This window comes from Canis lupus, chromosome 8 (genome assembly GCF_011100685.1).
Source record: "Canis lupus familiaris isolate Mischka breed German Shepherd chromosome 8, alternate assembly UU_Cfam_GSD_1.0, whole genome shotgun sequence".
In the NCBI taxonomy this organism is placed as follows: Eukaryota; Metazoa; Chordata; class Mammalia; order Carnivora; family Canidae; genus Canis; species Canis lupus.
Genome location: NC_049229.1, coordinates 25,249,187 through 25,276,794, shown reverse-complemented (window position 1 = coordinate 25,276,794; position 27,608 = coordinate 25,249,187). Strand labels below are relative to the sequence as shown.

General features: G+C 33.1%; 1 pseudogene; it reads right to left on the bottom strand.

The window, feature by feature from the left end:
- Positions 1 to 221: 221 nt before the first annotated feature.
- Positions 222 to 27,608, bottom strand: part of LOC100684974 — a 62,829-nt pseudogene continuing 35,442 nt past the window's right edge.

Below are 27,608 nucleotides of genomic sequence, written 5' to 3'. Positions count from 1 at the left end.
TGGGCTAGAAGCATTTTGTAGACAAAGGAGTGTTTCACAAAATTCAAATGTCATTCAGATGAAGGGAAAGACATTTTCCACAGAGACTTAAAAATTTCAAACTTTCAAATCGTTCTTACAGCATAAACATTATGTAACAATAGTGTGGATTCTGGGGATCCTTCAGCAGCAAATGCTGATTTAAAGGGCATGGGATCTCTTTAGCTTGATCTGGATTGTTCTTACAGAGTTACACAGAAAGATTTCACTTTATCCCATAGCTTAGTTAAAATGCCTTTTTCTTTCTTTCTTTTTTTTTTTTTTTGCTCAAGAATAGTTCCAAGTTGAGTAGCATATAAATCTACATCATAATCTATCTCTTCAGCCATCTCTATGAGAGACTTGTCATCTTCCAACATTGAATAAACTCCTAGAACACTGCCCTCCTGTGATCTTGTGCAATTTATGTTCATTTCTTTTTTTTTTTTTATGTTCATTTCTATTTGTGAGATAGCTTCATGGAAAGTAAGCAATTGTAGAGAAATCTCTGCTTCACTTTTTTCACAAGGAAGTTTTACACCATCTCTCTAATGGGAACTGCCCATTCCCCCTTCTGCCTCTAAGTCCTCAATCTGATTTGGTGAGCCATGCATTATTAGATGAACATCCCAGCAGCACAAATTCTTTCACACAATTACATATTTTAATGTATCAAGAGTATTTTCACAGGATGCCATCACTGGAGAGTTTGTAACTGCCATGCAGGCAACAGAATGTTCACCCATGAATGAATCTCTCAAGACCTAAGTGAGTTTACTTGCTTGGAAAGGAGTAGGAGGTTTATTTTTACCTAAAGCTCTAATGTAGTCCTTCAGTGCTTAAAAGGCTTTTTACTAATTTCAGTACCTTCAAAGCCTCTTTTGCCTGTCTGCACTGGAAGACCAGCTCCGCTTCCATTTCCAGGAAAATGAATGAGAGACAATTTACTGTATAGTTTTCTTTTCCTTCTAAGAATGATTTGAAACACTGCATGGCTCCAAGATAAATGTGCACTGGCAGATGTTTGACTGGATGTTCTGCAACTGTTGCCTATGTCAGTGAGTTTCAGTACATCTTCAACACATTTGATCTCCTGTTCCCTTAATCCCACTGCTTGACTCTGCTGTTTTCCATCTTCTGGCACTCTTCATTTTGCTTTCCTGTTCATCAAGTCAAATACATTTCCACTATAAATTTCCAAAACAGCTGCATATACTTGAAGTTCTAACTTCTTATAGTTTGACTGCTTTGGCATTAAAAAAAAAAAAATCTCAAGCTGCTAATGCATGAATTCCTTTAGAACAATTTTGGTTCTTTCCTGAGAAGTCACTTCCCATTGTTTGAGTTTTTCCACTTTCAGCAAGGAAGATAGCCATTCTCCTCTCAAATACAATTTCTACTAGTGAGCTAACTGTAATCCTGTAAACCATTTCATTTAGGAGCTGAGTCATCAAAAGCAAAATCAAAACCCAATGTTTGGTTTTCTAGGCACTTTATTGACACAAAACTAAGAGTAGGTTTATATACCATCACAATATTTGTATTAGGGATCATGATTGCATGATCTTTCATTTGAGTTTCTTTTTTTACTGAATGGTCATTTTTCTTATACAAATACATATCCTATGTTCATTAATAGGATCTTCTGTTGTCAATGGCCTACAATCCCTTTAGAGTCTCTGCATACAGAATTTTATAATTTGGGTTTGTAGCATTAACATCAGGCGCACTTAAGTTTTTTATGTTGTAGTCTTTTTTTTTTTCTTTCCCTTTCTTTCTCTTCTTTTGTTTTTGTTTTGTTTTTGTAATTTTTCTACCTTTTTTACACAGCAAGAATTTCTATGTGCATTAGGTTTTGAAGATGAAGACTGTCCAGGAAGTTGACTATGTCATACACATGCAGAACCAACCACTCTGCTATCTATTGGAGGAAGGTCATTCTTAACAGAATCCAGTCTGTTGATTCTTTACAGTTTTGTTTACTTTGGCTGAGGATACTGGAGGTAGAAGTGTTTCTGGACTGGATTCAATTTCTTCATCAGGAGCAGAGTCAAGGTTGAGTGAAAAGTTGCTCTTCAGGTCAATATTTCTGTCCTTTGTATCTCCATTTTCTATCCATTCAACAGTAATTCTTTCAATATTTTCAATTAAAAATGTTACTATTGTTGATATATTTCACTAATTTGGGCTTTGAAATTGTTATCATTTCTTATCTCTCTCCATATGTTTTCTCCTTTACAATAAAAAGTACTTCCAAGCCTGGTTGGATGTCACTCTATATCCCAAACAAGTGGCATTAAACATTTTCCCCCAAAGGAACCATCTCTTGCTAGATCTCCACATAAATCCTGATATGCATGTGGCTGAAGTTGGCCATTAACAGCACCACTGAAGTGGAGTGGGGGATAGTTGTGACTGTCTACATGTGAGTAGAGCCCTCAGGGCATGTATAAATGCCAGTGCTGGGCAGTCAGGCACCAGGAGAGAGGGAGGGACCATACTCAATTCCTGAGAGCCAACTCTGGGGACACATATTCCTGTTCATGTAAGTAAATTTAAAAAGCTTCTTCATAAAATTAATGAGATATATAAATGGCCAAAGAGAGAAAATTATCCCAGACAATACCCACAAATACAGCCAGAGGACATGATGGGCAAATTCTCCAGAAGACAAAGTTGTTTTTAATAAAATGAAGTCTTCATTTTTTATTTTGGTAAATTATCAAGTTGAAAAATTTTGAACTTAATCCAGTGTAAAAAGTCAATATCATACAACTTTATCATAAAACATTGAGGAGTAAAACTGCTGAGTTGACAGATTATATTCTCAATCTTTTAAATTCATTAAATCCTAAAATTCTTTAATTTTATATTCAGTCCTCAAGCTATCCATCATAAATCTGTATACCCTGTACAAAGATGAGAAATCAAAAACTATAAAAGTACACACTCTCCCAACTCAAGATAACTACATTAATATTAAGTGTTACTGATTAAATACATTTGGGTATTTTGTTGATTTGAGATTAACAACTTAAAATGTAAGTTTTAAAACCTCAATCTGTTAATTTCTTATAAATTGTTAAATATTATGCTCTATTTTTTTTTTTACATTTTTGCCCTTCATTCACCCTTGCCCTATCAAAAGAAGGGGGAGGGAAAGGAAAATAAATGTTCTGGGAATAAAATCTGGTAAACTGCAACTGAAAACCCATAGGTTTCATTTGAACAAGATTTCACCAGTTACTTGCTACATCGTATGGGCAGGTTACTTAATTTCTGTGACTGTTAGTATTTTTTTGTTTTGTTTTGTTTTGTTTATTTAAGAAGTTGATAAATTGATATGACTATGCCTTCAGAGTTTTAGGATGGCTAAAACTAATGCATGTAAAATAAACAAGATAATGAGTACATTTGGTACTGATTCAATATTTAGCATTAATAAAATTATTTTAAAATGTTACTGCAACATACTGGTTATTTTCTGTAGTCATTAATTATAATCATGATGAGAATCAAAAGTCAAATATTAGAGCCTAGATAATATAGATGAAGCAAAATGAATAACATGGCTAAAAGTACAGTATTCTTTGTAGAACTATAGTATATATAAATATATGTCCATTTCTTGCCTAACTGGTGTCAATAATGTGAATTTGCACACGAACATAGGGATTTTAGAATTAAGGAGCTTATATTAGTAATGTAAAAAGCAAAACATCTTTTAAGTTAGGCTCAAAGTTATTTGGACAATGTATTATCACTTGTCCTAACACCTCAACCATGTTCAGCTTTTCTCTGGACTCTACTAAAGACCAGTTTCCCTGATCTAAAACCTTCTTCTCACAATATATATCAAATCTTAGTTAGGGAAGCGTAAAAAGTGATAGTAAAATTTGGAAATGTTCAAAAAACAAATGCTGAAAAAAAATTCTTTCAGCTGTAGACCTAGATGTTGTGAACGAAATAAGATCAATTTCATTTTTGATCTAACCAGATTTATGTTATTTTATGTTGAAACAATCTTCAGGTTCCTATAATTGTCATTCCCTATAGAGTTATGCTCCCGTCATGGCCAAATAAACTCTCATTGGACCAACACTCCAGCAGATAGTAACTATAAACTCATCAAAACATATGCAATTTCCTTAAGGCAGGGGAGAAAGACAGAAGCAAGCAGATATTTCATGAAAGTTGATACACAGAGGAAGGGAATGACATGGGGTCAAATTATTTATGACTCATCCAGAGAAGCCTCAAGCTTTCACTATTCAGTGTGGTTAAAATTTAACAAGAACCCTGCAGTCCTACTGACCTGAGGGAACATAGGATGGTATTCAGTGTAAATGCAGCCACTTAAAGTAACAGAAATACCACAAGGAAAGGTGAGAGGAGATCCCTAAATTTCTTGTTCAATCTCTGCCCAAATCTTTGGCTAATCTCTGAACCATCATGCATAGGGAAAACTCTAAGCAGGCTAAAAGTGAAAATGAAGTTTTATAGTTCAAGTTCAGCCAACTTATAGGTCTTTGAAAATAAATTTTAAAATATAGTCATCCCAGGGTCACAAAATCATCTGTGGTTTCTAAAAAATACCCTTGCAATGTTCAAGGAAACAGTCTAAAATTAGTTGATATCTACAGAAATAGAATGACATAATTAATTCAAAAAAGAAATAATAAATAAAAGATAACACTGTGTGACCTAGATGTTGAAATTTGCAGACAAGGATAATAAAGGAGCTATTATAACTATGTTTAAAGATATAAAGGAAAGTATAGGCATACCTTGAAGATATTGTATATTTGGTTCCAGACCATCCAATAAAGAAAATAACACAACAAAGTGAGTCAAATGATTTTTTTTTTGTTTGTTTCCCAGGGCATATAAAAGTTATGTTTATATCAGTCTATTAAGTGAACAATAGCATTATGTTTGAAAAACAATGAACATACCTTAATTAAAAACTACTTCCTGTTAGAAAAAGGTTAACCATCATCTGAGTTTTCAAAGTCATAATCATTGATCACAGATCACCATAACAAATATAATAATGAAAAAGTTTAAAATATTGTGAGAAGGGATCTCTGGGTGGTTCAGCAGTTAAGCATCTGCCTTCAGCTCAGGTTTTGATCCTGGAATCCCTGGATTGAGTCCCACATCAGGCTCCCTTCATGGAGCCTGCTTCTCCCTCTGATTGTGTCTCTGCCTCTCTCTCTGTGTGTCTCTCATAAATAGATAAATAAAATCTTAAAAAATATATATTGTGAGAATTACTATTTTAGAGACATGCAGATAGGCAAAAACATAAATATGTAAAAATAAATGAATACATACACAAAATATATGGTATGTTATATAATATATAGTTATATTACATAGTATATTAAATAATATAGATAATGAGAAATATAAATCAGAGAAGAAAATATGGAATGCCTCATATAGGATTATGATTTAAACACAATACGGAAATTCATTGAGAAATATTTGATTCATGTGGGTAAAGAAAAAAAGTATTTGAGCAAAGGAAAATCAAGTGAAAAGGTTCTAAGACAGGCACATGTTCTGTCTTTTGAGGAATAGTAAGAAAGAACCATTAGAAAAGATGAGGGCAACGTAGGAAAGTTTACAGATATGGGGGTGGGAAGATGACCTCAAGGTTTCAACCTGAACAACTGGTAGGAAGTTGACATTTGCTAAAATGAAATCTCAAAAAGAAAAAAAAAATGGGGCGAAATAGCGGAGTTTAAACTCAGAGCTGTTAAGTCTGAGATTCTTATATGTGTAAGTAGAGATTTAGAATAAGCAGATGGACATCTGAGGTTGGAATGCAAAGAAGATTCCCAGGCTAGAGAAGGAATGTGGGGGCAGCCCCGGTGGCGCAGCGGTTTGGCACCGCCTGCAGCCTGGGGTGCGATCCTGGAGACCGGGAATCGAGTCCCACATCAGGCTCCCTGCATGGAGCCTGCTTCTTTCTCCCTCTGCCTGTGTCTCTGCCTCTCTCTCTCTTTGCGTCTATGAATAAATAAATAAAATCTTTAAAAAAAAAAAAAAAAGAGAAGGAATGTGGAAGTTACTTCCACAGGAGAATGAGTGATGATGAAGAGTAGAATAGGTCCAAGCAATGAGCACTGGGATTTGAAAATTAAAATGCTATCTAAATGACAATACATCTGAATACTTAAATGAAAAAGGACAAAGTCTTGCAAAACACAAATTATCAAAATTAACACGAGGAGAAACTATCTGAAAAAAATATACAAAAATGTGCATAACAATACTATTCATGTAATTCGCACACTGAAACAATCCATATGCTATTCCACATTCAGTATAGTCACTTAATGCAATATCATAAAGCAATGAAAATGAGCAAAATCATGCAAAATGCAACAGCTTATATAGATTCCACAGCCATTAGTTAAGAAGAGCACAAATTCACAACACATTACTCCATTTTAAGAGCATTCATGTGCAAGTCAAAACTAACCTATTATAGATACTAGAATATTTGTTTCCTATATGGGCTGATAAAGGTGAGGAATGCCCTACACTATGATCTTGGTTTGATTATTTGAGTATTTTTTTTTAAGTTTTATTGAGCTATTACCAGAATCTTTTTAAACTAATCATTCATCAAGCTGTACAGTTTTAATTTTGTCTACTTTTTATGCTAAACTTTAAAAACATTCTGTTTTTTAGTTATTAGAATATAAAAAAATAAATAAGCAGAACTAACCAGAAATATATCTAAAGTAGTGTATTAAAAGACTAACCCTATTTGTCATAAAAATATTTTATAAATCTACCTTTATTTAATAGGGTTTACACTAGTATGATACTGGTGCTAAGAGAAAGACAGAACATGGGTATTGAATGGAACTGTAAGTATTAATAGGTGAGATGGGAAGGTAAAATATACAATCTGAACATAGCAAAGGCCCTAAAGAGACAAATCCAGAAGCAACTGACATAATAAGTTTCACTACCTATACTTTAAAAGTGCCTGAATAAACAAATTCAAACACTATAGACACATTGGGAAAATATTTGCAAAATATAGGATAGATATCTATATTTTTACAAATCAATAAGAGTATTAACTGCCCAATAGAAAAATATTTAAATAATACAGTCCACAGCAAAATACAAATACCTTTTGAATATAAGATGCTCGTTCTAACCCATAATTAGACTGTATATTTCTTCTAGTTTTGTTTGTGATAAGAGTATATTTTACACATAATTTGAGAAAATATTAATAAAATATCTATAAAAACACAATTTTATTTTAGTAAGATTTATAACAAATCTTGCCATGCTTTGAAACGTTTTTCATTAAAATTTGCAATTCTAATGTACAATCACTGGAAGTAGCAGTCTCTATTTCACCCTATGAAAATTCAAGTCATTGCCTTCAACTTTTTAAATTGAAACCAAGAGTAAGATATTTTATATTGCAAAACCACACACATAAAGACACAGTCATTCACTAACAATATTTATGCCTACTATTTATGATGTATGTAGAAGTATTACGGCCTGTTCTATCCTATCCTATCCTATCTTATCCTGCTTTATAATTTCTAAAAGCTAGTTTCAAGGCATTAAATTGATGTCATCAGACTATGACCCACTGTTTTAAAACCACTATTCCAACAGGTGCCAAATGAGCATATATTTATTTTCAATAGATTAACATGAATTTTGCTATATAGTAAGGATAGTACTTATGACCATTTAATTTGAAAGCCTAATATAGCAAAGTACTGCTGTGATCAAGAGATCCTAACAGGAGAATCCGTTTAACACTCAAACTTTTGTGCCAATCAGTACATAATTGTTGACTTTGATTGCAGTTCTGTGATGTGAGTACTTTCTAAAAATTGTGTGCATTACTTATCTTTTTGAAAGAGATAACATTTTTAAGAATTATGCCACTCTGAGGAAAAGGGAAAAAAATTGTCGCTTCAAGTGTATGCGACTCTTGTAAGAAAGGATGATATTTTCATCATTTTAATGGCCCAAATAAGTGAACTTGTAAAACTTTTTCAGAATCCTATCATGAAAAAAAAAAAAAAAAAAGAATCCTATCATGGATTTTCACAGGGTAATCTATCAATTTAAATAAAAGGAGTATTAAGTATTATTTGCTCTCAGTTTGTAAGCAAAAGAATAGTGCCAGTTTTTCTCTTTCAAAATAACACAAAGTAAACTTTCCACTCCTCTTCCTGTCTTCAAAAGGATATAAGTAATGACTTCTCATTGTACACCTGAACATTACAATTTTCCTTATACTTTTAACAGTGTTATGCCATTTTCAAAGGTGTCATGGTTCAAAGTTTATAGCTTTTTCCTCTTTGTCATTTCTTATTTTCTGTTACTCCAAGAAATAATACGTTATTCTGAGTATAGATTGGGAATTGTCTCCCTCCCCTTTCAGCTAAAATCTAATTTCAGTCGTATATTGCCAAAATTACTATGAAAACATTAATTCATTATTGAATTAATTTATTTCATATCATTAAAAGAACAGTGGGTATAGTCTTCAATTGAGCTTAAAGATTAAAAGGAATTATGAATGAAGCTCTAACCTTTTTCATATTCAGATGAAACCGGGAAAGGTAATTTGTAAAGGCTATTGTGAGGGGAGGGGTTATTCTGGGTTTGTGAAAGTCGATTTCTGTTTTATGATTGTTGTGAAAATAAGACTCTTAAATGTTTTATAAAAACTTTTTAATTCTAATAAGGTCTTTGCTTATATTAAAATCATCATAAAAGCTAAGGCTTGGTAACAAAATGGATAGGTTTCATGAAGATACAACTTTTTGAATGTATAAAATTCTGTATTTTGTTTTTGATTATTTGCCCTATTTTTATAGATTTGAAAAATATCAAACCTATAGAAGAGTTACAGTAAAAGTCCTATTCTAATGACACTCATTTACCCTTTACTAGGAATCACCAATTGTTAACATTTGACAAATTTGTTTTTCTCTTTTGCTAAATACTCAACAGTAAATCACTGACATGCTGGTACTCACTCCTAAATATTTCATCCAGTTGCCTTTAAGATCAAGGATATGCTCTTACATAACCACAAGCTCATTTTCACACCAAGAATCCACTTGGATTCAATAATAGTATATGAAATGTAATCCACATTTAAATTCCAATTGTTTATAAAATTAGCTCCCAGTCTTATTCTAATACAAGATTCCACCAGGAATTATACATTGTGTTTGGTTGCATGTATCTTCAGTCTTTAATTCTCATGACTTTCTTGTCTTTTATAACATTGATAACTTCAGAAGAGCCCAGGCCACTTGTATAAAACGTTCCACATTCTAAATCATTTTGTTATCTCATGATCATACTTAGATTAAACATTTTAAAAACAACTTAAACCATATCACAAGGAATGTATACATTCCTTGGCATTATATGGGGAGATATAAGTTCAGTTTTTATGGTTAATTGGAATGTTAGCTGATTAATCTGGCTTGATGCTTTCCAGCTATATGAATACCTGCTTCCCAGTTGCTATTCCCACAATGGCTCAGTGTCTGTTTCTGGATACTTGCCTAAAACATTTTTTTTACATTAGTGTCTGTAAATTGATAATTTGTTAATTATATCATTTTTTCTATATTTACTTACACTCTTCAGTAAAGACAGTTACATTCTAGGCAGTTCTGTGAATGAAGACTGTCCTTGAAGTGTTAGATAAAATTTGTTTGCATCACTTAATCTTATATTCTTAATCTTATATTCTTTTATCATTTTTTAAGTCTTTGGTGATGAGCAGTAGGATCGGAAGCTGACTGCTAGCTACCTGCAATGTGATGAGATGCACAATATATCCTTTGAGCTTTCTGTTCCTCTCATCAATATCAGGGGCTGTGGGTCAGTCCCTTTCAGATTTAAACTCTGCTCCCTTGTGTGCAGCTCTCTGATCCAAACAAACGTTATGTTTTTAATTTATAGATTTATGTAACATTATTATATTTATATGTAAGTGCACATTTTTTTGGCTTCAAAGGTTGCTTTTAGTGTGTGAAATCAAATGCCAAACTTTCCAGCTTTTAAAAAAGGGAAAATGGTGGGTGGATTTTCTAAAGCCAAGGAAAAACTTGAAGCTACCATTAAAGAATTAATCTCATCACTTTTTCTAAAACATAACCAGCTATAGGCTGTTTATTTATTTATTTTTTACTTACAAAATAGAAAGATCAAGCATGAGGACTATATATCCAACTGCCATCTGATTATGTGACAATAAAATATTAATTCTAATTTTTATTTTAAAAATATTAACTTCCCAGAAAGAATTCAGCATTCTTTAAGGTTCCCAGAAAAGTTGTGAGATCCTGGAAAGTTTCTGGAATAATTATACTAGGAGTCCACAGTGAGTGGTGGCCATAATGGGACTTAAGATGAGACTTAAGAAGAAGGAATTCCAATGTCTGCAGTGGGTGGTGGCCATCAGGCAGGATTTACCTTTGAGGTACATAAACCATGGGAGGTCTTGAGGAAATAAATTAAGACAAGAAATTTAGAATGATTGACCCATGGCACATCAAAATCTAAGTAGAATAAAGTCACACTATTAAAAGCTATCAAGTCTTCCATATTATAAAGAATACTTCTCATGAAAGGACTAATAGATCTATTGTTAACGGAAGCCAAAGCCATATAATTGGTGGGCATGAATCAAACGCTTAAAAGTTGTTAGAGCAGGAGCCACCTAACCTTAGACTCTTGTGTTAGGATAAATTGATCACAGAATGGGTTAAATTGATATAGGTCACCTATCAACCTCAAGAAAATTTCCATGCAACAAAGCATACGTTAAAGCACCACAAAATCCTCAACCTTCTTAGGCATTAATTTGGCTATGAGAGACCCGAGGCCTGGCTAAAAAAACGAATGGTATTTTGTACTGTAATGTTTATAAATTTTCCTCTATTTTTGGACTTTATGTTTTTTTTTCTAATATTTGCTATAACAAACAATGCCCCTACAGATGCTTAAAATTACTTTTCAGAACAAATTATGCTATACACACTTTAAACCAGGAATGGTAATGCTATAGTTTAAATCTTCAATTCTGTTTTTTTTCATTATTTTGCTTAAAATGTTATATTATATACTATGATTTATATTTTATCAGATTATCTATGGATTGCTCCTGGATTTTTTTTAATGTATTTCAATCCCATGTTATTTGCTACATACAAATGCAAAAATGTTTTCTTTTCTTTGTAGATGCATTCTTAATCATATAAAATAACTCCTTTTCCTGTTTAATGCTTTGGATCTCAATTCTTTTTATATGATAACAAAATAATAATCTCTTCTTTCTTTTTACATTTGCCACTATATATTTTATCCTTTCCTTATTGCTATTGCTAGCCCTTTCTTTATTCCATTTTGTTTAATGAGTATTGTTTAAAATAAAAAAGTTTAACCCATATTTATTCATTTCTATTACAAGAATGCACCTACCTGATGTATGTTTTGTTTTGTTTTGTTTTTTAGAGAGAGCTCTTGAGCAGGGAAGGAGAGGCAGGTGAGGGAAAAAGAGAATGTTAAGCAGGCTCCATGCCCAGCATGTAGAGCCTGACATGAGGCTCAATCTCAGGACCCTGAGATCACGACCTGAGCTGAAATCAAGAGTCAGACACTCAACCAACTTAGCCACCCAGGTGGCCCCATATATAGCCTTTTGATAGTATATTTTAAGCTGCTGTTTCTTTCTTTTTCCTCCTCCTCCTTTCCCTTTTTTCTTTCCCTTTCTCCTGTACCTCCTCCTCCTTTTTTCTCTTCCTCCTCCTCCTTATTTCTTTTATACTTCTTCCATCTTTTATTTTTCTTTTCTTAAATTGTCCAAAATGTCATGCTCACAAGAAACTTAAAACAAACAAACAAAAAAAACCTCTTAATCATTGTTATTTACTGTGTCCAGAAATGATTTGGACTCCAAACAGAAGAAAAGTGAGAAAAAAAAATATTTTTACAACATTTAATTGCTTTCTGAATGGGTAATTGGCAGGTCCAATATTTCCATTCTGACCTGTGTTCTCTTTGTATATGATTAAATCCACTCATGTGACCTGGAGTGACGAGAAATAGTACTAAGAAAAGTCTTATGGTCTGGTTCCAGCATCCACAATGTCTCAGAAAGATATATATATATATATTTTTTTTTCTGATATATATATATATATATCAGATATATGGCATTATATATGTATAATATTTATATGACATGACATATATATGTATTATATACATAATATATCATATACATTATATATTTATATTATATACATTATTATATATTATTATATACATTATATCATATACATATATGTATATATGTATATATATTATATACATTATATACATTATTATATACATTATATATATGACATGACATATATGTGTATATATATATTATATATGTATATATAAGAATGCACCAATTTTGAAGTTAAACTTGTTTGGAGATTTAGGATGCCATCAGAAGCTATCTCCTTTATTGTAAAAGTAGAGGGAGTTCAGAAAAAAAAAAGCTAAATGACATGGTAAAATTAGATATTAACAACCATTAGGCAACCATTTCTGCAACAGGTTCTTTACTTTCTCATATGCTGTATAATGAGATGATTTTGTAATCCTCCTTATAAAAGAAGAATGGAACAATCCATTTTATGCATAACAGCTACTTTCTCTACTTATTAGTACTCTATATATTTAGAAATATATTCACAATCAGGTTACTTGTAAGAATCAGCCAGTAGATTACTCAAGTACTCAATAACAAGAGCAGGAGATGAAATACATTTGTTCTCTGCCATTTAAAACAAATTTTAACTCACTGCTCACATGAAAATTGTAGTCATGTCTTCTGGGATCCAGTGCATTACTAAATGGAGCTTCATTTGCTTTGACTTTAAAAATACAGAAAATAATGAATATGTGCTCACTAGAATAAATGTCTCAAGTTCTACTACTACCTGAAGAATAATATAAAGACTATATCATTTAGATTAAGGCTAGGTGCTCCTGGGTGGCTTAGTCAGTTAAGTGTCCAACTCCTGATTTTGACTCAGGTCATGAACTCGGGGTTGTGGGATGGAGCCCTACTTCTGGCTCCACACTCAGCATGGAGTTTACGTGGGATTCTCTCTCTCTGCCTAAAATAAAATAAATTAAGGTTAGAAAATCTAATAAAGACTATTATTGACTCACAAAAGATTGTATTTGTAATATATCTGCATTGTAATAAACTTGTTGGATAAAGATAAAAAATGAAATGCAAAATTAACACCACAAAAAGGAACTGAAGCTCATTTAGAAGCTTAATTCAGAGTAATGCATTCAAAAAACTGCATTAAAATATCAGCTTTGATATTAACTGTGACACTGAATGACTTACCACTTTTTCTCACCTATGTTAAAAATAATTTTGAAGATAATGGTCCTGTTAGATGAAATAATGTGGATTGGCAAGCATGTAGTAAGTCCTCAATGACTATCATATGCAAAATTATTTTTGCTTTTAAATCAAAACAATTAGATTTCTTGAAATGGTGAGCTACTCTGGCAAATTTGAAATATTTAAATTTTCAGTTATTTTTAAAAAGATTTATTTATTTATTTGAGAGAGAGAGAGAGAGTACAGTGAGGTGAGGAGCAGAGGGAAAGGCATACTCCCTACTGAGCAAGGAACCTGATGTGGGGCTTGATCCCAGAACTCCAGGATCATGACCTGAGCCTCAGGCATATGCTTAACCACTCCAGCACCCCAATTTTCAGAAGTGTTTTGATATGAAGCATTTTAGAATATATTTATTTCATTATATTAATACTAGCTTAAGAAATTAGATATAATCATTTATTTAAACAGTTAAATGGGGCAGCCCGGTGGCTCAGTGGTTTAATGCCGCCTTCAGCCCAGGGCGTGATCCCACTTCAGGCTCCCTGCATGGAGCCTGCTTCTCCCTCTGCCTGTGTCTTTGCCTCTCTCTCTCTGTGTCTCTCATGAGTAAATACATAAAATCTTTTAAAAAAACAGTTAAGTGTTATGGTTTAAAAATGTTATTTTTAAAGATGGAATTTGATGGTTGTCATGTTTATTTTTTTTTTGCCATTTTCTATTTATTTATTTATTTATTTATTTATTTATTTATTATTTTTTTAATAATAAATTTATTTTTTATTGGTGTTCAATTCACCAACATACAGAATAACACCCAGTGCTCATCCCGTCAAGTGCCCCCCTCAGTGTCTGTCACCCATTCACCACCACCCCCCCTTCCACCACCCCTAGTTCGTTTCCCAGAGTTAGGAGTCTTTATGTTCTGTCTCCCTTTCTTAATTTCCCACACATTTCTTGTCATGTTAAAAACAAAGTATAAGAATTTAACTGTGATATACCTTATTTAAATTTTTTACCTCTTATTTTTAAGGTAACTACATTTTATCCTATATTAAATAAAATTACTTGCTGTTTTACAAGCAGTAAGTTTTGTTTACTTTTGGCATCGTGTTACACTTTAATTAAGAACATTTCCAGGGGATCACAACGCCAAAATTTTGCTAATTAAAAGAAAAAGCACAGTAAGCTGTTTTATTAGAAATGTGAGTGATACTATTAAGAGCAGATAATGATTTAGGAAAGTGAACTTAGAACAGGGTGAACTTTAGTGCAGAGTACACACACACACACACACACACACACAAACTAGTACACACCAATCAATTAAAATGGGACAGATTATCTTATAATTGCTAAATATTTTTACATAGATATGGAAGGTGAAGTTTTATTATGTTTCATATTCTAAAGCCCCACATTTCAAAACTGAAGATTGTGTTTTACCAAAAATGAGATTTATATCACATAATAGAAAGTTCAATGAATGTTTGCACATGTGCATGGGTACATGAGGTTGGAGGGGCAGAGAGAAGAATGTATGAATAAATATACACTTATAATAGTATAGGTAGAAAAAATATAATACTATAGGTAGAGAAATTACTGTGGCATTATTTTTTAAAGAAATGAACCCCCAAACCAAAAATTAGCAATGTAACAGGTTAACTAGGTTATGATAAATTTATACAAAGAATTATTATGCAGTCATTAAATACACCCAAGATATATTATTAAGAGGGGGGGAAAATATGGAATCATTTGTATTATACATTGGTATTTTTAATATTCATATAAAATGTTAGAATCCTTTCAGGATCTGAGTAAGCAGTTTTGAGGGTCACTTGGTAAGCCAGGCATGAATACTCTGCAAGAATAAGTGTTTCTATTTTAGGCTGTAGCAATTATTACAGTAGAGGCATATATAAATGCTTGATTTCTTTTTGGAGCATAACATATATAACACCATTAACAGTGGGAACTTGGAAGTAAGACTGTAATATTTATTGTTATTAGTGTTTGAATTTTTAAAACTTACTTAACTATTAGTAGATAATTTAGGTTTTTAAATAATAGACCTTATGATACAATATTTATGTGCATCACTAATTCATACGTTTTAGTCTCTCCTAGAGAGACATTTTAATATATGCTTGAAATGTACCCACCTTTTTGAAAAAGGCTAATATCAATCAAGAATGAAAAATTTCTTTCATAGCAACTTTCAAATATATAATGCAGCATTATTAGCCACTATTCTCTACATTTCACAATTCAAATCATATTTTACACCTGAAACTAATAGGAAAGTCAATTACATTTGAATAAAAATTTAAAGTCAATTACTATATTTTTCTAAAGTATCCTTTGTTACATAAATGCAAGTTAATTTCTTCTTCTTATAATTATTTCATCACAATAAAGGAGATGAATATGAGGAAATTATGTGGTTCTATAAATTCATAGCTGAAATTTTTTTGGAAATATTTTATTTATTTATTCATGAGAGACACAGAGAGAGAGAGAGGCAGAGACATAGGCAGAGGGAGAAGCAGGCTCTCTACGGGGAGTCTGATGTGGGACTTGATCCCAGAACCTGGGATCACAAACTGAGCCAAAGGCAAGTGCTCAACAACTGAGCCATAGTGGAACTTTTTTTATAGAAGTCATTATTGCCTGCATTGAATTATCTCTATCACAGAAAGCATCCCTAATCAGATTTAAAGACAGCTTGATGGTACCATGATAGGATTCAAAATACTCCCTAGCACTTAAATAATTCTGAAATAGTTGTGAAAACATGCTAACACAAAAGGATTCATTTCTAACATTTGTTGCTACATAAGTCAGTATCAGTTTAATAGGCTTTGGCATGGTGAAGCCCAGACTAACAGATTTACATCAGCTTTTTGTAAGATATTCAAAAGTGGTTTTCATTCTTACTGAAAAGAAGAGCAGAAAAAATTGTTAATACACATATATATTGTGGTATAGGACTAGACTCAAAATGCTCTAAATAAACAGAAATATCTATACCAATCAAAAACTTTCTACAATATGAACAGAAATTTAATATAGGTTAAAATGATTCCTAGAAACTCACTGAAATGCATATAGATGTATTTTTTATAGAAACACACATGTTTATAGAAACATAAATGTCATAGAATCAGTGAGGTAATAGAAACATTATGAGAAATTAAAAGCAAGGTGATATAGTAGGTGAATTTATTCATTTGCAAATTGAGCACCTGCTATGTGCAAGGCACTAGATGAAGCTACAGGCATCAGGTAGGTCTGTGAAAGGACAGATCACTGGGAACAATTGCATATCAGACTATATGCTATCAAATTCTGATACTGAATATAGATGTGTGTGTGTCTCTGTGTGTGTGCATGTGTGTAGGAAACAGGTAAATAACTATCATGGACAAGATCTCAAAATATAATTTCTTTTTCTTTAAGATTTTATTTATTTATTCATGAGAGACACAGAAAGAGAGAGGCAGAGACATAGGCAGAGAGAGAGAAGCAGGCTCCATGCAGGGAGCCCGATGTGGGACTCTATCCTAGAACTCCGGGATCATGCCCTGAGCCTAAAGCAGATGCTCAACCACTGAGCTACCCAGGCATCCCTCAAAATGTAATTTCTTAAAGTCAGAAGTCCATATCCACAATTGCAGAATTGGATTTTACCCACTGTCAATAATTGTAAAGGGTCTGAAAGTTCACCCAGCTTGCATGCTACAAGTCGGCCTGCCAGAGTTCCATGGATATTAGCAAAGGTCACAAGTTTTCTGGGTCAGAAATAAAGGACTCTGTACTCATGGCACAGCAAGCGACTTGAGCATTATGTGAATGTTGGTTCTCTTTGTCCCTCGTATCCCATGACGGTGATGAAAAGGAAGGCTCAGGTGGAGGTGCTGCACGTATAGTGGGTTTGCATTCTGGCCAAGGGGACTTGAACTTAGGAAACCCCAATATTTTAGGGAGCCACTAGTAAATCTGCTCAATCTTTGCCTCAGAGGAAAGACATTATCTTTACTATCTTGGACAGCAAACAATTCTGAATTTTGCTCCAGAGGTGGCACTATCTCTATCTTCCAGTATGGCTTGCTGTACAAATATCTATGAGAAAATAATGTAGGACAGAACCTCTTATCCTTTTCTTTGGGAGATGTGCAAAAGGTGAGAGGCCCTTGGAGAATTGTCTCTTGGATAATCTTCTGACAACATAGAAATGTTGGCCTTTTGAAAGAAGTTTTAAATTATTTCAGGATTAAAATATGATTCCATTTAAACTTCCTCAATATTAGATTTGTCTGACATTTAATGACTTAGATAATTCTTGATTATCTATAAAAGGAATTGTTTTTATTTAACTTTTGACTTTAACAAATTCATTTCTCAAGAATCTGTTGAATTGATGACCTGCTAAACAGTATACTATTAGTCTCCACTCAATAAGGATCCAATTCTTAGGTTAATTCTAATAAGTTTATCTTGAAAAAAATTTTTTTTGCAATGACACATGTAACATACAAGTATTGGATAGCTTTTGCTCCAGTTAAAGTATGAAATTATAATAAATAATAATTTGACTATAGAATTTTATTGATACTATTCCAATATTTATTCTATCAAGGGAAACAAAAAGCAGAAATGCATTCTAAAATATATGAAAATATTTAAAAGTTTAACCTTTGCCACCCTGGGTAGTGGTATATTGAAATGTGTGAATACTCAGACCATAAATGTCTACTTTTAAATATGTTTATGATTTTTTACCTGTGTTAGAAATGTGAGGTTATATTACAATATTTAAATGAAATAGAAAATCACCTAGTAAATACTGAATTTGAAAATGCTAGGATGTGATATTTCTTACTTTTTCTTTGATTTACTCTCCAGGAAAATAAACATGATAACCTTTGAAAATTAATAGCAAGCATTTGGCTCTTTTTATAAATCTTATATTCTTCTTTCTTCTTCCATCCCTTATTCTCTCATGATAACTGCTCAGATTTACATAAACTGGTTGCCAAAATATTCTTTTTTCACCTAATTAAACTTTGCATTTTCCCAGGAAAACTGGTAGAATATAATATTTTAGTAAAAGGAAGTTCACATCAGACAAAATAAGTTCTAAAAGTGAAGTAGTTGCTTTTTGGATAAGGGTAATTGGATGAGATCGGGGGTGGGGGGAGTCAATAAATTTCCAATGGAATATTCCAGAAAATAAGCAAGAAGAAATATATACTATGCAATTTGTGAGTATCTCCTGGTTGAATCTAGATGAACATATTTAATTTTAAGATGTTATATAAGGTTGATATTTAAAATATTGTTTATCTTTTTTTAGGGCACCTGGGTGGCTCAGTTGATTAAGGGACTGACTCTTGATTTCAGCTCAGGTCATGATCTCAAGGTTGCAAGATCTAGCTTCACACTGGGCATGGTGCCTGCTTAAGATTCTCTCTCTCCTTCTCCCTCTGTCCTTACCCCACCCCCCATGAAAAATAAAATAAAATACAGCTTTCCTTTTTATATATTTAAGGAAAATAGTACTTTATCCCTTTCTGAAAACAATGCAGATTAGTGATGGCAGTCAAACTACACAAAAGAATGACATTACAGTAAACAGTATAATCACAGACTTTGTTCCTGAAATAACCTGTCATCCATAATATTTCACTTTTTCTATAGTCTTTTTGTGTCTAACCATTATTATGCTCTTCTAGTCCTTTCCTCTACTACTTCAGACTTAGGAACCACCTGCTGGGATCTCTGGGTTTTCAATTTTGTCCACTCTAATTTCTCGACTTCATCTAAGCATTTTTAAAATGGCTCAACAACTCCTCACTTGAATTTCAATGATTTCCCCAGAAATCATTTGAGATTTCCTTAAAGAAACAGAAGAGCCTTCAAGGTCTGCTATATGGCTCTGAGATGCTGACACCATTTAAAACCATGTAGTCACAGAAAATGATAACCTTACTGTTAAACTTCTCTTTATCTGTAAGAAGGAATGGAACAGAATGACGGATTACAGGCTTTGTGTGCACATGGAATTCAAGGACAGTTTGGCTATTAAAATAGATATGTTAGGATTATCAAATCATTTAAACAATGAGCCTAAAATTTTAAGCTCTGAAAAGTAACATGGAGCCTGATGGGAGCCTCAGTCTCATCACCTCCAGATCATGACCTGAGCCAAAACCAAGAGTCCTATGCCTAACCAACTAAGCCACTCATGTGCCCCAATACTTTTTCTTAACTATAAAAATTAAAATCAGGATGCCTGGGTGGCTGAGTCATTTAAGTGTCTGACGCTTGGTTTTGGCTCAGGTCATGCTCTCATGGGTCCTGCGATATCAAGCTGCTTCCTCTGCCTACCCAACTACCCTATGTCAGCAGGAAGTCGGCTTGAAGATTCTCTCCCTCTGCACCTCCCTCTACTCTGCTGTCTCTATCTTTAAAAAAAAGTCTCTTTGTTCTCTGTGGTAAAAGCTTAGTTTATAAGGTTATCAGAGAGTAGGTTTGGAATGTAGTATGTTTCAATAGTAGAAGAAAACATAAGCATAAAGATTAACTTTCAAGGTGAAAATAGTTATATTTTGTACCTAGCCTTCATATGTAAATGGAAGAGCATGTAATACTCATAGATAACTCAAAGTAAATTTTCTTTTTCTTTCTTCTTTCTCTCTTTCTTCCTTTTTCTCTTTCTTTCTTTCTTCTTTCCTTCAGATAGCTCAAAGTAAATTTTATTTTTCTCTTTCTTCTTTCTTTTTCTCTTTCTTCCTTTTTCTCTTTCTTTCTTCTTTCCTTCTTTTGCTTTCTTGCTTTCTTTCCTACTTTATTTTCCTTCCTTCCTTCCTTCCTTCCTTCCTTCCTTCCTTCCTTCCTTCCTTCCTTCCTTCCTTCCTTCTGTTATTAAACTGAACAAGATTCTTAAAGTTTCAGAGATGGCACACAAGAATAGTTTTCTTAGAATCACCTCAATCTCACTATGGGAAGCTACATACAAACTTTCTGTATTTTAATTTATGACACCCAAATGCAAACTATTTAAAGCAATATTCTTTTTTAACTTTTCTAAAATGGTTATTTATCTTACTAGATTTAAGTATTACAAGATATGGTTTACAGGTCATTTTTTTAATTCGTATACAACAAAATGAAAGTAAATATATTAGAAAAAAGCCATTAAAAATCTAGAAGAACACATAAAAAAATAATGTTGAGGAGTAGCTGGGAGTTAGCTAAGCATACAGCTTTTGATTTCAGCTCAAGTCGTGACCTCAGTGTCATGACATCAAGCCCCATATCAGGCTCCACATTAGCATGGGGTCTGCTGGTCTCCCTCTCCTTCTGCTCCTCCCTTGATTCTCTCTCTCTTTTTCTCTCATAAATAAATAAATAAATAAATAAATAAATAAATAAATAAATATCTTTTTTTTTAAAAGGAATAATGTGGAAATACATGATGAGCAAGAAAGAGTTCCTTGACATATTTCTTCATCCAAATAATCTGAGTTTTATTTTTAGCTTCCCATATTTTATGATCTCATAATTAAAATGGATTAATATTTGTTTACTGAGCGTTTGTGATTTAGTCACTGTGTATAGTAGAAAATGAGCAGGGCAAATATCCTAACTACAAGAACTCTGTGATCAGGCAGGAACCATGAATACATATGAAGGTGTGAATAATGTACATAATAAAAAGCAGAATATCATTTGTTATATTAATTACAAGATAAAGATAAACTTAAATTACCTAATGTCAATGAGTCAGGTAACATATCTTAGTAATAGGGTGAATATAAATTAAAATAATGTCATGTTTATCAAATGCCATGAAAGTATTTGTGTTTACCATCTTAGGAACTTTTAAAACAATCATTCCAAACAATAAAAACATTATATGCCTAAATCTATTACTTGGCAAAAGTGTTAAAAGAGCCTAAATGTAGAACAATAGCAGAAATAGAATAACTCTTATAATTCAACTCAATGAAATATAATGCTGCTTTAAAAGACAGAAGTAAATATGACTTCAATTTAATTAAATAGCAATAAAACTATTTTGGAATTAAGAACGTGGAATATTATCATAAAAACATAGTTTAGCAAGAAAATAATGGAAAACAATAAACATCATTACCAATTAACTATGGGAAAGGAACTGAGGTCTGCTGGAAGGGAGATGGGTAGGGGAATTTGGTACCTGGGTGACGGGCATCATGTGATGTGTTGAGCACTGGGTTTTATATGCAAATGATAAATTATTGAACTCTACATCTGGAACTAATAATGTTCTATATGTTGGCTAATTGAATTTAAAAAATAAAATAAAATAAAATAAAATAAAATAATAAAATAAATAAAATAAAATAAAATAAAATAAAATAAAATAAAATAAAATAAATATATAACATGAGGGGTGCCTGATTGGGCACCATGACTTAAGCATCTGAGTCTTTTTTTTTTAATATTTTATTTATTTATTCATGACAGACAGAGAGAGGGAGAGAGAGGCAGAGACACAGGCAGAGGGAGAAGCAGGCTCCACACAAGGAGCCTGATGTGGGACTCAATCCCAGGACCCCGGAATCATGCCCTGAGCGAAAGGCAAATGCTCAACCACTGAGCCACTCAGGCATTGCAAGCATCTGACTCTTGATTTCAGTCCAGGTCATGATCTCAGGGTGGAGAGATCTAGCCCTACTCTGTGCTCAGCAGGAAATCTTCTTGAGATTCTCTCCCTTCCCCACCCTCTTCTCCTCCCCTCACTTGCACACACTGTCTCTCTCTCTCTAAATAAATAAATCAATAAGTCTTTAAAATAAATACATAAAATATATAACAGAATTATTTTCCTTATTATCTGAATATGTTGTTTCATTTTTCCTTTTCAGTAAATAGAAAAAAAAATTTTGGCTGTCTCCCTAATCTTTTTCTTTTATAAGATCAAAAATTCCTGAATTGCCAATTATTTGGGCAGTTGCCCTAAGAATAATAACTGGTACTTGTTTAACATACATTTGTTGATTGAGAGATTCCTTGTTGTTGAATAAATACATTCAATTTTTGGTCATAATATCTCTCAAATATATAAACTTTAGTCACTTAACTTTTTCTGTATCTGTATAGTCATACTTAATTTTTCTATATCTTTGTGTCATTGTGAATCAGCAAATCAGTATTATTCTCTCCTACATTATTACAAGGGAGAAATCTTGGAAATATACTTCCCAGAATCTCTTGTCAGTGGGATTCTGGGTTATATTATACCAATGAGAGGTACTCACATAAGATTGAAAGTCCTAGGTGAAGGAGAAGCCACTAATTTCCTGTGGCAGTGGTAGGCAACACAAAATTTGTATGAACTCCCAAGCTCCTATATGAGTGAATTACTCAATTTGGTACTGCAGAAAGAGGAACTCATTAGAACTGGTTTTGTGTAATTTCCATAGCCTCCTAATCAAAAAGAATATATTCCCCTGTCTCATGCCCTCCAAGCTCTTTTGACAATTCTCTAAGCATACCTAATTTTCTATTATGATCTTTTTCTATGAAAATACATAGGGTGTTTGGAAATAGAGTTATTTACTGTAATAATGGAATATGATTAAACTCTGGTAACAATTTATATCGACATCAATAACTGTATCTCTCTCTGTCTACCCACAATTGTATCTATACATAACTTGCTGTCCAGGAAAAGGATTTATTCAGAAATGTAAAAAACAAATGCTAGAATTGTCTTTTAACAATAATTTCTATGAAATCAAAAAGCCTAAATCGTGTGACCAAAGGTTATTCTAAAATATCTAAGTTGGCAAACTGTTAGAGTACACATATTTTTCCAGTGGCATGCAAAGAGGTATTTAGAGATACATTTTAAATAATTTCTAAAATGTTAAATTAAAAATAAAATATTAATTTTAGTGTATTTCACTCATCCTATTTATAATAAAAGAAAGAGGTAGTATATCATAAAAGTAATATTTCAATATTCATGTTATTTTCTCATTTCATTTGGAAAATTTTTATTTTTTATTTTATTTTATTTTATTTATTTATGATAGGCACACAGTGAGAGAGAGAGAGAGGCAGAGACATAGGCAGAGGGAGAAGCAGGCTCCATGCACCGGGAGCCCGATGTGGGATTCGATCCCGGGTCTCCAGGATCGCGCCCTGGACCAAAGGCAGGCGCTAAACCGCTGCGCCACCCAGGGATCCCGGAAAATTTTTAATTTATCATTATGTTTACACTTTTAAATTATGGAATCCAGGGACCCCTGGGTGGCGCAGCGGTTTGGCGCCTGCCTTTGGCCCAGGGCGCGATCCTGGAGTCCCAGGATCGAGTCCCACGTCGGGCTCTCGGCATGGAGCCTGCTTCTCCCTCCTCCTGTGTCTCTGCCTCTCTCTCTCTCTCTCTCTCTCTCTCTGTCTACCATAAATAAACAAACAAATAAATAAATAAATCTTTAAAAAAATTATGGAATCCAGTAACCGTATTCACTGCATATGAAGATACTATCTATGATTATCATTTGAAATACCATATTGATAGTTCTGGTCCCCAGGCCTTTTGATTGGAATTTGGTGTAGTCCTTGAGAAATAACAGTTTGTTGACATAAGCAAAAATTTCCAGAATAAAAATCACAAATCTCTTAAACCTCCAACAGTTTTAGGAGAATGTAAGATATTGGGATAAATATCAAATTTGCATAAAAACATACTTTTAAAAGCCTTAAAGGAGATAATTATTTTCACTTAATTATTATTAATCGTTTGTGCAGTTCTAGACAGCTAATATTTATAGTCTCCCAGATCAGACTATCACTGTGTGTCTAAGGACAAAATTACATTACACTTGAGCCCTGTAGAGAATTGGCTGCTCCTGGTTCTTTATTCTTCCTTTTACTCTTATCTATACTTTTCACTTCAACTGACTTATAATTTCTCTCCTTAAAACCCCCTTTGTGTTCCCATAGTAAATTATATAACTCAAATCATTTACCGTAATCTCTCATTGCCACAATATACTAAATGGCTTTACATTGTGAGTATCTTTTAAGGACATACATATGATGATGCCATTTCCCTATATGAACCATTCAAAAACTTACTCTTTCTTCTCAACAAGCGTCCAATCCCTTACTATGATTGATAGACCCTTTTCTGTTCAGGTACCCACTTGGCCACCAAACCATATATTTTGGTAGCCGATCCTTTCTGTTCCAGAGTTAATCATAATTTCTTCAATATGTGAAATTATCTCCAGAACAACTCCAGAATTTCACCAAATAGAGGGAAAATAGAGGAGATTGGAACTTAGCTGGGTGAGGTTCTTGGAGTTATTAAGAGGGCAGTAGCCGCCATTACTGTCTCTATTTGGCAGCCAGTTCCAATTGCAATTGCTTGGAAAAAACAGAACAGAGATTTTTCCAAAATGGTGATATTTACAGGATGTATCTGCAGAAGTGATCATTGACTACTGAGAGAAAGCACAGCTCTTCCCTCCACAAAGGAAGGACCTACTTAACAAAAATCTCTTAGTCTTCAGGCACATATGCTGCTTGTGGAAAATCTTTAAGATTGAGGTGGCTACTGGTGCTTTTGCTTTTCCATAACACCAAACACTCTTTGCCCATTTGATAATACTTATTGCGTTGTATCATAATGATTTTTCAAAGTGTATTTACATTACAGAAATAATATATGAATATTTTTGTTCTAATAGATTGAAACAATGTCTTTAAGACAACAAAATGTTTCTTCTTTAAATGTAATCTCTTGCCTCTCAATTGTCATTTATATCACTGCTAATAGAGCATTTATGTAGAGAAGTATTAGTTACTTTTCAACTCAATCTGTTTTTATGTATTTTGGGTTTGGGGCTTCTGAATAATAACTTTTGAAAAAAGATTTTTTTTCTGTAACAAGTTTGAAGACTAAGGAACAAGGGAAAGTATAGGAGACTACATCATTAAATATCTGATGCTTTAGTAAATAACTGATAAATGGCAGAGTCATTCAGAGTAGAGAACAGATAAATTTATAAAGAAATTTGTTATAGAGCCTTCTGTTGAACTAAATGTCCTTCTATATGATATATTTTAAAAGATTTTCAATTGGTTGCATTTGTATCTTTGGGGTAAATCCCCAACAGTGCAATTGCTGGGTCGTAGGGCAGGTATATTTTTAACTGTTTGAGGAACCTCCACACAGTTTTCCACAGTGGCTGCACCAGTTCACATTCCCACCAACAGTGTAAGAGGGTTCCCTTTTCTCCACATCCTCTCCAACATTTGTTGTTTCCTGCTGAGTGAAGTAAGTCAGTCGGAGAAGGACAAACATTATATGTTCTCATTCATTTGGGGAATATAAATAATAGTGAAAGGGAAAATAAGGGAAGGGAGAAGAAATGTGTGGGAAATATCAGAAAGGGAGACAGAACATAAAGACTGCTAACTCTGGGAAACGAACTAGGGGTGGTAGAAGGGGAGGAGGGCGGGGGGTGGGAGTGAATGGGTGACGGGCACTGGGTGTTATTCTGTATGTTAGTAAATTGAACACCAATAAAAAAAAAAAAAAAAAAAAGAAAAAAAAAAGATTTTCAATTGGTTTGTCTTATACTAAATCATTAAATGTGTGTATATTTAGACCAATAGTCACTAATTTTATGACAACTTATTAGTTTGTCTTACTTTTTATAGCTGTGGAATTTTATTGATTCTGGAATTATTTAGTTCATCTTCTTCTATACCAGTATCTCAACTCTGCAGTTTTACTTGATTTGACCCAACTATTTCAGTGAGTTTGTTAGCTTCCAAAGTGTCTGTGATCTTGCAGCTGTGGTCTCCCCAAGGAACTTGGAAGACTCTCTACAAGTAGTATAGGGCTTGGCCTCCCTCAAGGATTTCCTTGGATCTTCCAAAGAGGGCTCCTCATCCTCCAGATCTCAGGATGCAAGAATGTGGCATGGCTTCTTGAATTATTCAATTGTCGATTTCTATATCTTGACACACTCTGCATGCTTTCACAACCTAATATTTCAGACTAAAGAAATATTGTAAATGTACTAAGGTTGACTCTCCATTGTACTTTTGTCCTTATAAGTATCTCTAATAAACAAGTCCAGTAGTTGCAAGATATAAGATCAACCTATAAAAATTAGTTGTATTTCAATATACAGCAATGAATAATCCAAAAATAAAACTAAGCAAATCATTCAGTTACAACAGCATAAACAAATAAAATACATAGGAATCAATTAAATGTTCACATATTGGAAGATGTAATATTGTTAAGATGGCAATACATTCCAGATTGATCTATGAATTCAACACAATCTTTAACAAAACCCAATCTAGATTTTTAGCAGAAATTGGTAAACTCATTCTAAAATTTATGTGGAAATACAAGGGACATAAATTTGCTAAAACAGTCTTGAAAAATAGGAATGAAGTTGGAATATTCATAATTCTTTAGTTTAAAACTTACTACAAAGTGTTCCAGATTGTATATGGTATAGGCATTATATTTAGAATCTAGAAATAAACCTTTACATTTATGAACAATTGATTTTTGACAAGGATGCCAAGATAATTTGATAAGAGAAAGAACAGTTTTTTTTTTTTTTTTTTTTTTTAGTGGGTTTGGGACAACTAATTCAAAAGAATGAAGTTTGATCCCTACCTTAACCATGTACAAAAATCAACTCAAAATAGGTAGTATCTGTACCTTATTCCATTATGACCACACAGTTGTTAAACGACCGCTGGGAGGTACTGTCCTAGCATTATGAAAGCCATGACATATGAAATCTATCTGGCATATAGGACTGCACCAACCAAAGGACTCCATACTTCCTATGTTTCCTAGTTTCATTTTACTCAGGAAGGCTGGTACTCCACCAAGAGTACAAATACTGCCAAAAATTTTATAGAATTTTAGAGGAAACAGAAGTGTCTCAAACTTGAAAAGGGAGCTGGACAGAACTTTGTTGTGTGATTAAAATTATCAGCCACTTTTGTAAAGTATTAAACATCTTTTTTTTTTTTAAGATTTTATTTATTTACTTGAGAGAAAGAGAGCACAACTGGGGGAGGGCAGAGGGAAAAGGAG